This window comes from Apium graveolens, chromosome 10 (genome assembly GCF_009905375.1).
Source record: "Apium graveolens cultivar Ventura chromosome 10, ASM990537v1, whole genome shotgun sequence".
In the NCBI taxonomy this organism is placed as follows: domain Eukaryota; kingdom Viridiplantae; phylum Streptophyta; class Magnoliopsida; order Apiales; family Apiaceae; genus Apium; species Apium graveolens.
Genome location: NC_133656.1, coordinates 90,034,818 through 90,047,713, shown reverse-complemented (window position 1 = coordinate 90,047,713; position 12,896 = coordinate 90,034,818). Strand labels below are relative to the sequence as shown.

At 37.8% G+C, this 12,896-nt stretch overlaps 1 non-coding gene across 1 annotated transcript; it reads left to right on the top strand.

The window, feature by feature from the left end:
- The first annotated feature begins 3,680 nt into the window (after nucleotides 1-3,680).
- On the top strand, nucleotides 3,681-3,787 carry LOC141694566 (small nucleolar RNA R71). The gene has a single exon (XR_012563858.1). It is a non-coding gene; the product is annotated as a small nucleolar RNA R71 (small nucleolar RNA).
- The last annotated feature ends 9,109 nt before the right edge of the window (nucleotides 3,788-12,896 follow it).

The following is a 12,896-nucleotide window of genomic DNA, read 5'->3' as shown; positions in this document are numbered from 1 at the left end:
CTACAAACAGAGGCACATGGGTTGACAGAGACAACTGAGATGTGGTAGCCTATTTCAGGAACATCAGAAAAAGCAGCCGTTCTACTCTAGTATAAAGAGGCAATAGTCAACAATGTACTGGAGTAAAAATGGAGAAGAAACAAGTGGAGAACTTATTTTATTATTGTACTTTTTATCTTTGTCTTCACTTGTAAACTTGGTATTATATAAACCAAGTAGCAGCTAGTAATTAGAGAGAGTTTTTCCAGAGCTGTTTAGAAAAATCTTGAGAGAAAAATTATCTAGTTTGTACTAGGATGCAGCTGTGATCAACTTCTTGAATCACAGATTTTCTGAAATACCATCTCTGGTGGAACAACAAATCCACCAGAAAAGTTTTTAAGGTCTGTTGTGTTCTGTACTTTTGTGTTTGAATATATATCTGTCTGTATTAGCTTAAAGCAATTCACACACTTGTTTATCTTAAACACACAGCCTTTGAAACTGCTCAAAACTTGAAAAAGTTTTGAGATTTACATTCAACCCCCCTTCTGTAAATCTCATTGTTAGTTCACTAGGAATAACAGTATTGTAATTCATTTGAGCACCATTTAAAGTCTTACTTGTGTAGTAGACTACATGAAATATGTTGTTCTTCCTCTGCCCTAGAACTGCTCCAACTGCATAATCACTTGCATCACACATCATCTCAAAAGGTTCATTCCAATTAGGTGCAGTTATGACCGGTGCCGAGATTAGACTCTTCTTCAATGTCTCAAAAGCCACAAGGCACTCGTCATCAAACTTGAAAGGGACTTCGTTCTCAAGTAAACTGCACAATGGCTTTGAAATTTTTGAGAAGTCTTTGATGAAATGCCTGTAGAAACCCGCGTGACCAAGAAAACTGCGAATTCCCTTGACAGAAATTGGTGGGGGAAGATTCTCAATGACCCCCACCTTGGCCTTATCCACTTCAAGACCCTTACTAGAAACCTTGTGCCCGAGAAATATGCCTTGACGCACCATAAAGTGACATTTCTCCCAATTGAGAACTAAATTGGTCTCAACGCACCTCTTGAGAACATGTCCAAGATTTTGCAAGCATTCATCAAAAGAATCGCCAAAGACTGAGAAGTCGTCCATGAACACTTCCACATTCTGGCCAATCATGTCAGAAAATATGGTCATCATACATCGCTGAAATGTGGCTGGTGCAGCACACAGACTAAAAGAAACTCGTCTAAAGTTGAACGTATCGAATGGACAAGTGAAGGTAGTTTTCTCTTGATATTCTGGAGTGATACAAATCTGATTATAACCCGAATACCCATCCAGAAGACAGTAGTATTCATGTCCAACCAACCTGTCAAGCATCTGATCAATGAAGGGCAAGGGAAAGTGATCTTTCCTAGTGGCCTTGTTTAGCTTCCTGTAGTACATACAGACTCTCCACCCCGTGACTGTCCGTGTAGGAATAAGCTCATTCTTCTCATTTGCTACCACAGTAATACCACCTTTCTTTAGTACACATTGAACCGGGCTTACCCATGAACTGTCAGAGATGGGATAAATGATCCCTGCATCTAGCCACTTCAGAATTTCCTTCTTTACTACTTCCTTCATGATTGGATTAAGTCTTCTTTGCTGCTGGACTGTAGGTTTGCTACCTTCTTCTAGCAGAATTTTATGCATGCAGTAAGAAGGGCTGATTCCCTTGATATCTGCTATAGTCCATCCAATTGCCGATTTGAACTCTCTCAGAATTCTCAAAAGCTTTTCCTCATCGCTACCTGAAAGGTCAGATGCAATAATAACAGGCAGAGTATATGCATCACCTAAAAAAGCATACCTCAAATGTTCATGTAAAGGCTTAAACTCAAGAGTATGAGCTTCCTCAATAGAAGTCTTGAGGCGTTTAGGAGCTTTGCTCAATTCTTCCATTCCAAGAGATTCAAAAGGCATATCGATCTTCCCCTTCCAGGGAGACGCATTCAAATATTGCAATTACTCATCTCCTTCGTCATCTTTACTGTCTGAATTTCCCAATAAGGCTTTTTCTAAGGCATCAGACCTTAGCATTTGATCAAGTTCCGATGTGACCACCGAATCGACCCACTCAACTTTTAAGCACTCCTCATTATCAGTAGGAAATTTCATAGCATTGAACACATTGAAAGTCACATCCTGATCCAACACTCATATTGTAAGGTCACCCTTCTGCACATCAATCAAGGTTCAGCCAGTTGCCAAGAAAGGCCTTCCAAAGATTATGGGAATCTTCTTATCCTCCTCGAAATTAAGAATGACGAAATCAGCAGGGAAGATGAGTTTATCCACCTTGACCAAGACATCCTCCACAATACCTCTCGGATATATAATAGAACGGTCGGCCAACTGCAAGGTCATATAAGTTGGTTTGGGATCAGGTAAGTCCAATTGCTTGAAGATTAACAAATGCATCAAATTGATGCTCGCTCCCAAGTCGCATAAGCATCTATCAAAAGAAACTTTTCCAATAGTACATGGAATAGTAAAACTTCCTGGATCTTTAAGCTTCGGAGGCAACTTCTGCTGCAACACAGCACTGTATTCTTATGTGAGAGCGACAGTCTTTAAATCATCTAGCTTCACCTTCCGAGAGAAAATACCTTTCATAAACTTTGCATAACTAGGCATCTGCTCGAGAGCCTCAGCGAAAGGTATGTTGATATGAAGTTTCTTGAACACCTCCAGAAACTTCTCGAATTGCTTGTCCAGCTTTTTCTTCTGCAGCCTCTTAGGAAAAGGCGGTGGAGGATAGATCTATTTCTCCCCTGTATCACCCTCAGGCAGAGTATGCTCAACAGTAGTCTTCCTTGGTTCCACTTCTTCATCCTGCTGCTTTGCTTCTTCCTCAACCCCAACTTCTTCAGTCAACTCTTGAGTTTGTACGAGATTCGCAACCTTCCCAGACCTCAAAGTGATTGCCTTTATTTGCTCCTTAGCTTCCTTCTTTCCTGGCACTTCAATGTCACTAGGCAACCAGGTTGACAATTTAACAAGACATTGGCAATTTGCCCAATTTGATTTTCCAAGATCTTGATAGAAACAGCTTGACTGTTGCACATGAGCTTCAACTCCTCTAATTCAGATTTTTCATTAGCTTGTTGTAGCTGGAGTTGTTGTTTTGGTGCATATTGCGGTTGCTGAAAACCAGGGAGGTTGTACTGCTTAACTGGATAATGCTGATAAGGCTGTTGAACCGCATTCTGAGCATTGCTCCAACTGAAATTATGATGATTGCGGTTGTTTGGATGATAGGTGTCTGGTACAGATTACTGTGATCGCTGAAAGTTGCTCACGAACTGAGCTGATTCATTAGAAATTGTGCACTGATCAGTCTCATGGGCACCAACACAAAGCTCAGAGAAACTAGTGATTTGATTGACTCCATATTTAGCCAAAGTGTCCACCTTCATTATCAAAGCCTTAAGTTGGGCATCTATAGCAGTTGCTGCATCCAACTCCAGAATTCCTGCTACTTTTCCCTGCGTCAGTCTCTAGGAAGGTTCTGGTACTCATTAGCAGCCATCAGTTCAATAAGTTCATAAGATTCATCGTAGCTCTTAGCCCACAAGGCTCCTCCTGATGCTCCATCAAGCATGGGCCTAGAAGTAGGACCCAATCCATTGTAGAAACTATTGATAAACATCCAATCAGGCATGCCATGGTGTGGGCACTTCCTTAGCATCTCCTTATATCGATCCCAAGCCTCACACAGAGATTCTCCAATTTGCTGCGCAAACTGGGTAAGAGCATTCCTGATTCCTGCAGTCTTCTCCATGGTAAAAATTTAGTGAGAAACTTTTGAGTAAAATCTTCCCAAGTTGTGATAGACCCTGCCGGTAGAGAGTATAACCAGCACTTAGCTTTGTCTCTCAAAGAGAATGGGAAGAGTTGCAGCTTGATAGCATCTTCAGTCACACCATTGAACTTGAAAGTGTCGCAGATCTCGATGAAATCCCTGATATGCATGTTGGGGTCTTCGGTAGGGGACCCCCAAGCTGAACTGAGTTCTATATCATCTGGATCGTGCTTGACTTGATCTCAGAAATGTTAGCCACGATAGCTGGTCTAATGATGCTAGACTGAATGTCATCAATCTTTGGCTTGGAATAATCCATCAAAGCCTTCGGATTTTCTGCTTGATCACCCATAGCTACTATAATTGGCTCTTCAGCTTTCTCTTCTTCTTCTACCTTCTTTTCTTCCTCAAAAACTTCCCTACGAATTACCACAAGTTCTTCCCCGGCTTTATCCTATTAGATATATTTGTGATGTCATGTCTAATCTGATTTGTTTTGTTTCAGAACTTAGTATCAGAACTTAACTGGAAATCAGAACTTGCTGAAGACAGGAAGTTATCAAAACTTAAGGTGTCAGAACTTATATCAGGACTTAAGTGCGGGTACACTTCATATAAGGAAAGCAGCTAATTTACAGGAGAGGATCTGGATTAAACAAGTAAAGATATGCATGAAAAATTGGACAGCTATAGGACTGCAGTAGATAATCTCTGATTGATGTATTCTAGGAAACAAAATCATTATCATATCAATTAGGAGATATCTTGTAACTGTGTAGTATATAAACATAGATAAGGGTTTACACTATAAGTGTTATCATTCACGAGAATATTATTCATTGTAGCCTTAGCAGCTCTTAGTGATATCATACATCACTGAGAGAGTAGATTAAACCTACTGTAACAGAGTTTGATATATTGAATAAACTTGTTTTCTGTTACATACTTGTGTTTATAATCGAATTGATTGTAGATACTATATTCAACCCCCTTCTATAGTATCATTGAGGCCTAACAAGTGGTATCAGAGCCAATCTGTTAAGCTTACAAACAGTTAAGATCCAAACAAACAATCAATTATGTCTGATCAAGCAAAAATACCAAACCCTCAAGAACCTACAAAGGTTCAACCCATTCAAAACACCAGTAGATATGAAACCATTAGGGTTCCTATGCTCAGGGTGTCTCAGTACCCTGTATGGAGTGTGAAGATGGCCATGTTTCAGGAAGCTACAGATCCAGAATATTTAGACAGAATTTATGATGGTCCACACAAGCCAACAAAGCTTTCTGTTGCAGTTGGGAATAAGCCACAGAAGATGATTCCCAAAGAAAAGAGAGAACTCACCACTGAAGACATCTTTTCACTAGGCAAGGATGCAAAAGTAAGACACTTGCTTCATAGTGCACTTGACAATGTCATGTCAAACATGGTGATTGGATGCAAGACTGCAAAAGAAATCTGGGATGCATTGGAAGTGAGATGTCAAGGAACCAATGCCATCAAAAAGAACAGGAAGACAATACTCACACAGGAGTATGAGCACTTTGACTCCAAAATCTGATGAGTCACTAACTGATACATATGATAGGTTCACAAAGTTGTTGAATGATCTGTCACTAGTGGATAAGGAATATGATCCAGAAGAATCAAATATGAAATTCCTACTAGCTCTTCCTGAAAAGTGGGATTTGAAAGATACTACAATAAGAGACAACTATGAACTTGCTGATATGTCTCTTGATGAAATTTATGGGATGCTCAAGACTCATGAACTTGAGATGGAGCAAAGAAAGAAGAGGCATGGAGGGAAGTCTAAGACAGTTGCTTTAAAGACTGAAGAAAATCCAATTGTCTCTAAAAAGGAAAAAGGAAAGGCTCTCATCATACAGTCTGATTCAGAGTCATCAGATTCTGATGATGATGATTTAGAACCTGAAAAATTATCTGAAGTGGATGCTGATGCAGAGATGATGCAACCGTGTGCTCTTATGGTGAAGGGTATCACAAAGATAGCCTACAAGAAATTCAGAAAGGGTAAGAAGTTTTCCAGGAAAGGTGGAAGTTCTGACAAGAAAGGGTTCAGAAAGACTGAAGGCAAAGGAGGAAAGTCTGACAGAGGAGACAACTCAAATGTCAAATGCTACAATTGTGGTGAAAGAGGCCACATCTTGAAAGGAATATGTCCTAAGTCCAATCATGTATTAGGATTTAGGAATAACTTCCTGTGTAATCTATTTTGATTTCATTGATATTAATAAAAGACTTGTTTTGTTTTTATTATGGGCTTTATCTATTTAAGTGTTTAAATAAGATATACCATAGTTTAGAGTAAAGCTTTTTATGGATTATGATGAGATCATAATAGTGAGACCTAAAAGATGATAACTCTAAACTTAAATAGTTCCTGATCATAGGATTACTAACTGGTAATTAATAATCCGCAAAGATCGGTACATACTATGCTTGCTTCATTATGAAGGATGTCTGTTCTCATAGACATTTGTGTGGTGACACTATAGCTAGTATGTAGGTGCTTATTATAGAATAAGTTCACTGAACATGACTCGCACAGCTGAACAACTGATGGAGTTCACTCACGTGTCAGCAGTTGTTCACATAGTGATAGTTGTACAAGTATCCTTAGACTTGAGGTCATCATAGTCATCTTGTGTACACTGAACTATGCTTTGGTTTAGTTCTTAGTCTCCAGGGACAATTATTAGGGCTCTACTGGGTATAGGAATTTGTAGACAAAGATAGTGTATGATCAATAAAGGATCTACCCCTTCCAGTGAAGGAAGCGAATGTTCAAGGCTGATCCACTTATGCTAGTTCAGGAATCTCTGGCCAGAGTGAATGAAATTAGAAAGGAGTTTCTAATTTGCATAGAACTACGCATAGTAAATGGTAATCAAGTGATTAAATTAGATAGGCTTGACACGAGATCCATGCCTTGTATTTAATCGGGACATTGTAGGGTAGAAGGAGTTTATTATACGGTAACTATTCACTGAATAGGTTCTTGGTATTCTAAGCAGTGAATTCATATTATCCGGATAGTCGCGATATGCTGAGAAGTATCCCTCACGATGTAGAATAAATGTGATTAATTAATTAATCATATTTAATAAATTAGAGAATTTATATAAATAATGATAAAATAGTTTTATTATTATTTATTTCTACTACCGGCTTAATATTGAACCTACAGGGTCACACCATAAAAAGAGAATGATTTAATGGTGGAGGAATTAATTAATAATGGCTGATAATTATTTATTTATGAAATAAATAATTAATTGGCAAATTTAATAATTAATTAAATGAGATTTAATTGATTATAAATTAATTAAGAAAAGTTCTTAATATTATTAATTAAGGATTTAATTTTTGGAAATTAAATCAAGAGAGAGAATTATTTCTAAAGTGTTTAGAAAAAGGATTAATAATTAAAAGGTGTTTTAATTATTAATGAGAATAATAAATGGGAAAATAATAATAATATTTATGGGAAAATTTCAGCTGAAAATTTTGCGTATAAATATACTATTATAGACCCTATTTTTATAAGAACCCCAAAAAAAAACCCAAAAGTTTTAGAAAACAAAATTCTCTCCACCTCCTCCTCCTCCTTAACGTCGTTTTCTTGGTGGATACCGGTGGAGTGCTTCACACTTGAGGAGCAACTGCTAAGGATCTCTGATCGTTGTCTCCGAATTATTTTAAAGGTTAGATTCGATCCCTATGTTTTTACCACGATTTATATGCTATTATTTGGATTTTATATGTGTAAAAGTGTTTTGTCATGCCCGCTGCGATTAAAAATCCAACACATCTCTCCTGATTGCAAGAAAGGAAAAGGTGATGAAGGCCAGGCACTTATCACAAAGAAGAAAAAATGGGCAGACACTTCAGAATCTGAAGAAGAGGTGAATTATGCCTTAATGGAAAATGCTGATAGCAGTTTTTATGCTGCTGAACTAAAGGTACCTCTATCAACTCTTGCTTTTGATACATAAGATATTACTGAATTGAGATTATTTCTTAAAAACATTTATATTAGCTATAGAGATCAGACTTTAGAGAATGAAAGATTAAAATATGAAAATCTAAAGTACAAAAACAAAAATAGCTATCAAGAAGAAGAGTTAGTCAAGATGAACACTATTCAGACAAAGAGAGATAATGCTGTGTATTTTAAGAATGAATTGCTTAAACAGAATGATTATCTAAAAACTGAATTAGAAAAAAAAGAGAAATCATCAGGACTTGGACTAACTCAGGCAAAATAACTCAGAATATTCTAAGTAGTGGAAACTGGAAAGAGGGGTTAGGGTATAAAGATGGTAAAAGTGAGAAAGGGACTTTGCCAATTAAGCCAAAGGTAAATCCTGTTAAATTTATTGCAAAAACTGTTGTGTCTGATTCTGAAGAGATGAAAGACTCTAAAACAGAAGTCAAAGAAAAGTCAACTTCTGACAAATTAAAACAGGATAAACCAGCTTTGGTAAACATTAGCTTAATGACAAAGAAGCAGCTTAAGTATAAGCTGAAAGAGATTAAAAATGTGAACAAGGTAAAGGAAGCTAGGAAAAATAGGAATGGAAAGGAAGGTGTGAATAAAAGTAATAATTATATGCCTGTTCTTAATGCTCCTAGAAAGAAATGCTATAATTGTGGAAACTCTAACCATCTTGCTTCTTTTTGCAGGAAAAATAAAGATATAAACTTTTTACCTCCTAAATCAGGAGTTGAGAGTTAGTCTGTTAGGTTTAAACCACAAATAGCAAGGAATAAAGCAGTAATTTTCTGCACCTGGAACTCCACAATAGAATGGAGTTGTAGAAAGAAAGAACGAGACTCTTATTGAAGTTGCACGAACTATGCTTGATGAAGCAAAACTACCAACCTATTTTTGGGCTGAAGCTATGCAGACTGCTTGTTTTACACAGAATGCTACACTCATAAACAAGCATGGAAAAACATCATATGAGATGGTAAAGAAAAAGAAGCTAAATCTGAAATACTATCATGTATTTGGATGCAAGTATTTTGTTCTTAAAACTCATCCTGAACAGCTGTCAAAATTTGATCTAAAAGCCGATGAAGGAATTTTTGTTGGATATCCACTTTCCACAAAAGCCTTCAGAGTCTACAATTTAAGAACAAGGGTTGTCATGGAATCTATCAATGTATCTTTTGATGATAAAAAGATTATTGGACTTGAAGATTTCAATGATCATGATCAACTGAGATTTGAAAATGAAGATGTAAATTCTGATTCTGTAAATTCTGATGACCTAAATCCTGATCCTGTAAGTTCTGATGGGTTAAATTCTGATGTCATTGAAACTGTGGTAACTGCTTCAAATGAAAATGCACCTATTCAGGGGGAGCAAGCTGATGATCATACCACATCTCAAGACTCTCAAGAAGCATCAGAACCAGTCACTGGCTCTTCAAGTTCTAATACATCAAGTTCTGATGAGCCAAATTCTGACAATTCTGGAAACTCTAGTTCTTCAATTCCTGAAGGATCTAACTCAAATTCTGGAATCTCAGAGAGCATAACTTCAGGGGGAGCATCAGAAAATGTTGATGGAGACAGCATGGATCATGGGGGAGGATCCAGTTCTAGAGATCAACTTCCATCTGCAAGGAAGTAGACTAAATCATGCACACCTGACTTAATTATTGGAGATCCTAAAGCAGGTGTCATAACTAGAACAGCAACAACAAATGAATGTCTCTATCATTCCTTTCTATCTTAGACTGAACCGAAGAAAGTGGAAGAAGCTTTTCAAGATGCTGATTGGGTGCAAGCAATGCAGGAAGAGTTAAATGAATTTGAAAGAAATAAAGTCTGGACCCTAGTGCCAAGACCAAAGAACAGGTCCATTGTTGGCACAAAATGGGTATTCAGAAACAAAACTGACAGTGATGGCATAATAACAAGGAATAAAGCAAGACTGGTTGCAAAAGGATATTCTCAATAGGAGGGTATTGATTATGATGAAACATATGCTCCAGTTGCTAGATTGGAAGCCATAAGAATCTTTTTGGCTTATGTTGCTCACAAGAAGTTTAAAGTCTTTCAAATGGATGTAAAGAGTGCATTTCTCAATGGAGAATTAGAGGAAGAGGTATATGTTGAACAACCTCCAGGATTTGTAGATCCAAAATTTCCTAATCATGTTTACAGACTTGATAAAGCACTCTATGGCCTAAAGTAAGCTCCAAGAGCATGGTAAGAAACTCTGGCACAATTTCTTCTGGAAAGTGGATTTACCAGATGCACAATTGATAAAACTCTGCTCTATATCAACCATGGCAAGGACTTACTTTTAGTCCCAATTTATGTTGATGATATCATTTTTGGTTCTACAAATGCCAAACTCTGTGAAAAGTTTTCAAAGCTAATGCAGTCAAGATATCAAATGAGTATGATGAGAGAACTTAGCTATTTTCTGGGACTTCAAGTCAAGCAAACTGAAGAAAGTACTTTCATAAATCAATCCAAGTACACCACAAATTTACTCAAGAACTATATGGCTATTCTCAACAAGGACGAGGCTCCTTCAGAACTTCACTTCATTCAAAATTTTCCCGCTCAAAGTGAAATTAGGTATGCTCTGACCCAACCACAGGCTCTCTCAGGCAAGAAAATTCTGGAGTTTTGGAGGTCTGGAGTCTATGATAATGGTGGTGAAAGTGGGTCCCCAAGCATCATTTTTACAACATGGGAAGATGAGCACTTGGTAACCTTGTCAACTGTTCGACAAGCATTGCATCTGCCAGAAAACTGTACCTACAATTCACAAGTTGGGGTGCCAGTTCTTCAAAACATGATCGCAAATCTTGGCTATGAGAAGTCTTTGTCTAAGCTGGAACAACTGAAGAGGCCCTACATCAGGAGGGAGTGGAGTTTCTTTTTTCGATTGTATTACCAAAGCCTTTGCCAAAAAATGCTCCAATTTTGATGCTATTCCAATCATGAGTCAGCAAATCGGGTATGCTCATCTTAATCAAACTCATTTTGATTATGCTAGTGTTGTGTTAGGGTTTATAGGTGATAGGATGAAAGAAGATAGCGATACAGTATATTTTGCTAGATTCTGTCCGCTTATATATAGTTTTTGTTGTCCTGATGCACCTCAAACCTTTAGTGAGTTAATTGAATTAAACTTCATAAAAGGGCTTTCACAGACTTATTATCTGCTGATAATAAGAAGGATATACTAAGACCCCTCCAAATTCCCCAATCTGTCAAACAATTCTTAGTAAATTCTGATCCTCACACATACACAACCATATATCCTGATGCAGCACCTACACAGCCTACTACTTCTCAACCTCCACCAACCCAGCCTTCCAATACTCAACCAGCACAATCCTCTCAACCACAACCATCAGCACCAACTATCAAAACCTCACCTCTCAAGTCCAAATCTAAACCACACTCTGGTACATCTAAACAAGTGCCAGTTGTGAAATCTTCTACACCATCTAGGCCCAAAACCAAAAGAACTATCTCTTTGCCTAAATCTCCACCAAGGAGAAGAAGAAAGTTGATTCTGAGAGATAAATCTGATGAGGATGAACAAGTCCAGGTTCCTGCATCAGAACCTGTGACATTAGAAGCTGAAGAGTCAACTCTTCAGAAGGAGAAAGCAGCTGAAGCTTCTTGCATTTCATAAAAGAAAGAGGTCTTCACATTCTGATACAGATCATGTCACCCCTCCATCTAGAAAATCAAAATCAAGGAAGACTAGAGCAGGTGTGCATATTGCTCAAACTCAATCTGAGGATACGGAAGATGCTGAGGAAGGGGACCAGGAATCTCTGATCTCATCAGAACCTATTGTGATTGAAGCCCTGCTAGCAGCTGAAGAAGTTCTGATTCAGGAATATGAAATTTCTGAAGTCCACAGATCATAACCTGTACAAAAATCTGTGATTTCTCCACCTCACTCTCAATTCAAAGAAACTGCCTTAGTTGAAGATTCAGAGTTAAGTCCTGAAATTGACATTCACAGGTTGAATATTCCAACTGTTTTGTATCTGGAAGCACCACCAGCAAAAGAGTCAACTCCACCTATTTCTCCAATACTAAATGCTGAATTTCCTACTACACCAATTCTGGATTTGGAACCTGAAGATCAAAATTTGGAAACAGATGAAGTTGCTCCAGAATCTCCTTCAGTTACACACACTCTGGTGTTATCAGAAGATGATGAGATTTTATCAAATTCTGGAGACAGTGCTCCAGCAAGTGCTCCAGTCAATGCTCCAATTCTTGGCAAGGAGGCACTGTTTAAATTTGATGAAGAAGATGCTCTTATTCCTTGGGAGGACACTCACAGAGGAGTTGAATGGACAAAGAAGTGGAATGAACCTAACTTCATTCCCAGCCCACCTGTTCTGACAGATCATGTTGCAAAAGCTGATGAGTTGCTGATAAATTCTGACTTCAAAACATAACTTAAAGTCATTTCTCTCAGTACTAAAACTCTTCAAGGTCTACACTCCAAGACTCATGCAAAGATTAATAAACTTCAAGAAACAGTTGATAAGCTAGACATGATGCTCAAACTAGACAAGAAGAGGTTTATCAGACCAATTCAAGAAAAAGTGGATGCTATTGAGCTTGTTCAAGACAAGCAGCAGGCCCAACTGGATGAGGTATTACAAAATCAAGCTGCTCAACAGACTTAGTTAAATGAGATCCAATCTTCAGTGAAACTCCTTCTTTCTCTACTCCTGACAAATGATGCCAAAAAGGGGGAGAAGGTAGTTAAGTCCAAATGCTCAATTAGAAAGGAACTGAAGAAAAATGATGATTTTGAAGATGACCAGGGAAACCCTAGCAAGGGCAAAGGTCAAAGTCAAGGAAAGCAAGTTAGCAGAATTCCTATTTAGAAAGTACTTGATAGTAAGATTTCTGATAAATCTACTATTCAAAGGAGTGATAAGGAAGGAAAGAAGATTTTAGCTACAGATCAAACTTTATTGCTCACAAGTTCTGAAATTGAAGATCATTATCTGACAGCAAGTTCTGATAATCAAATT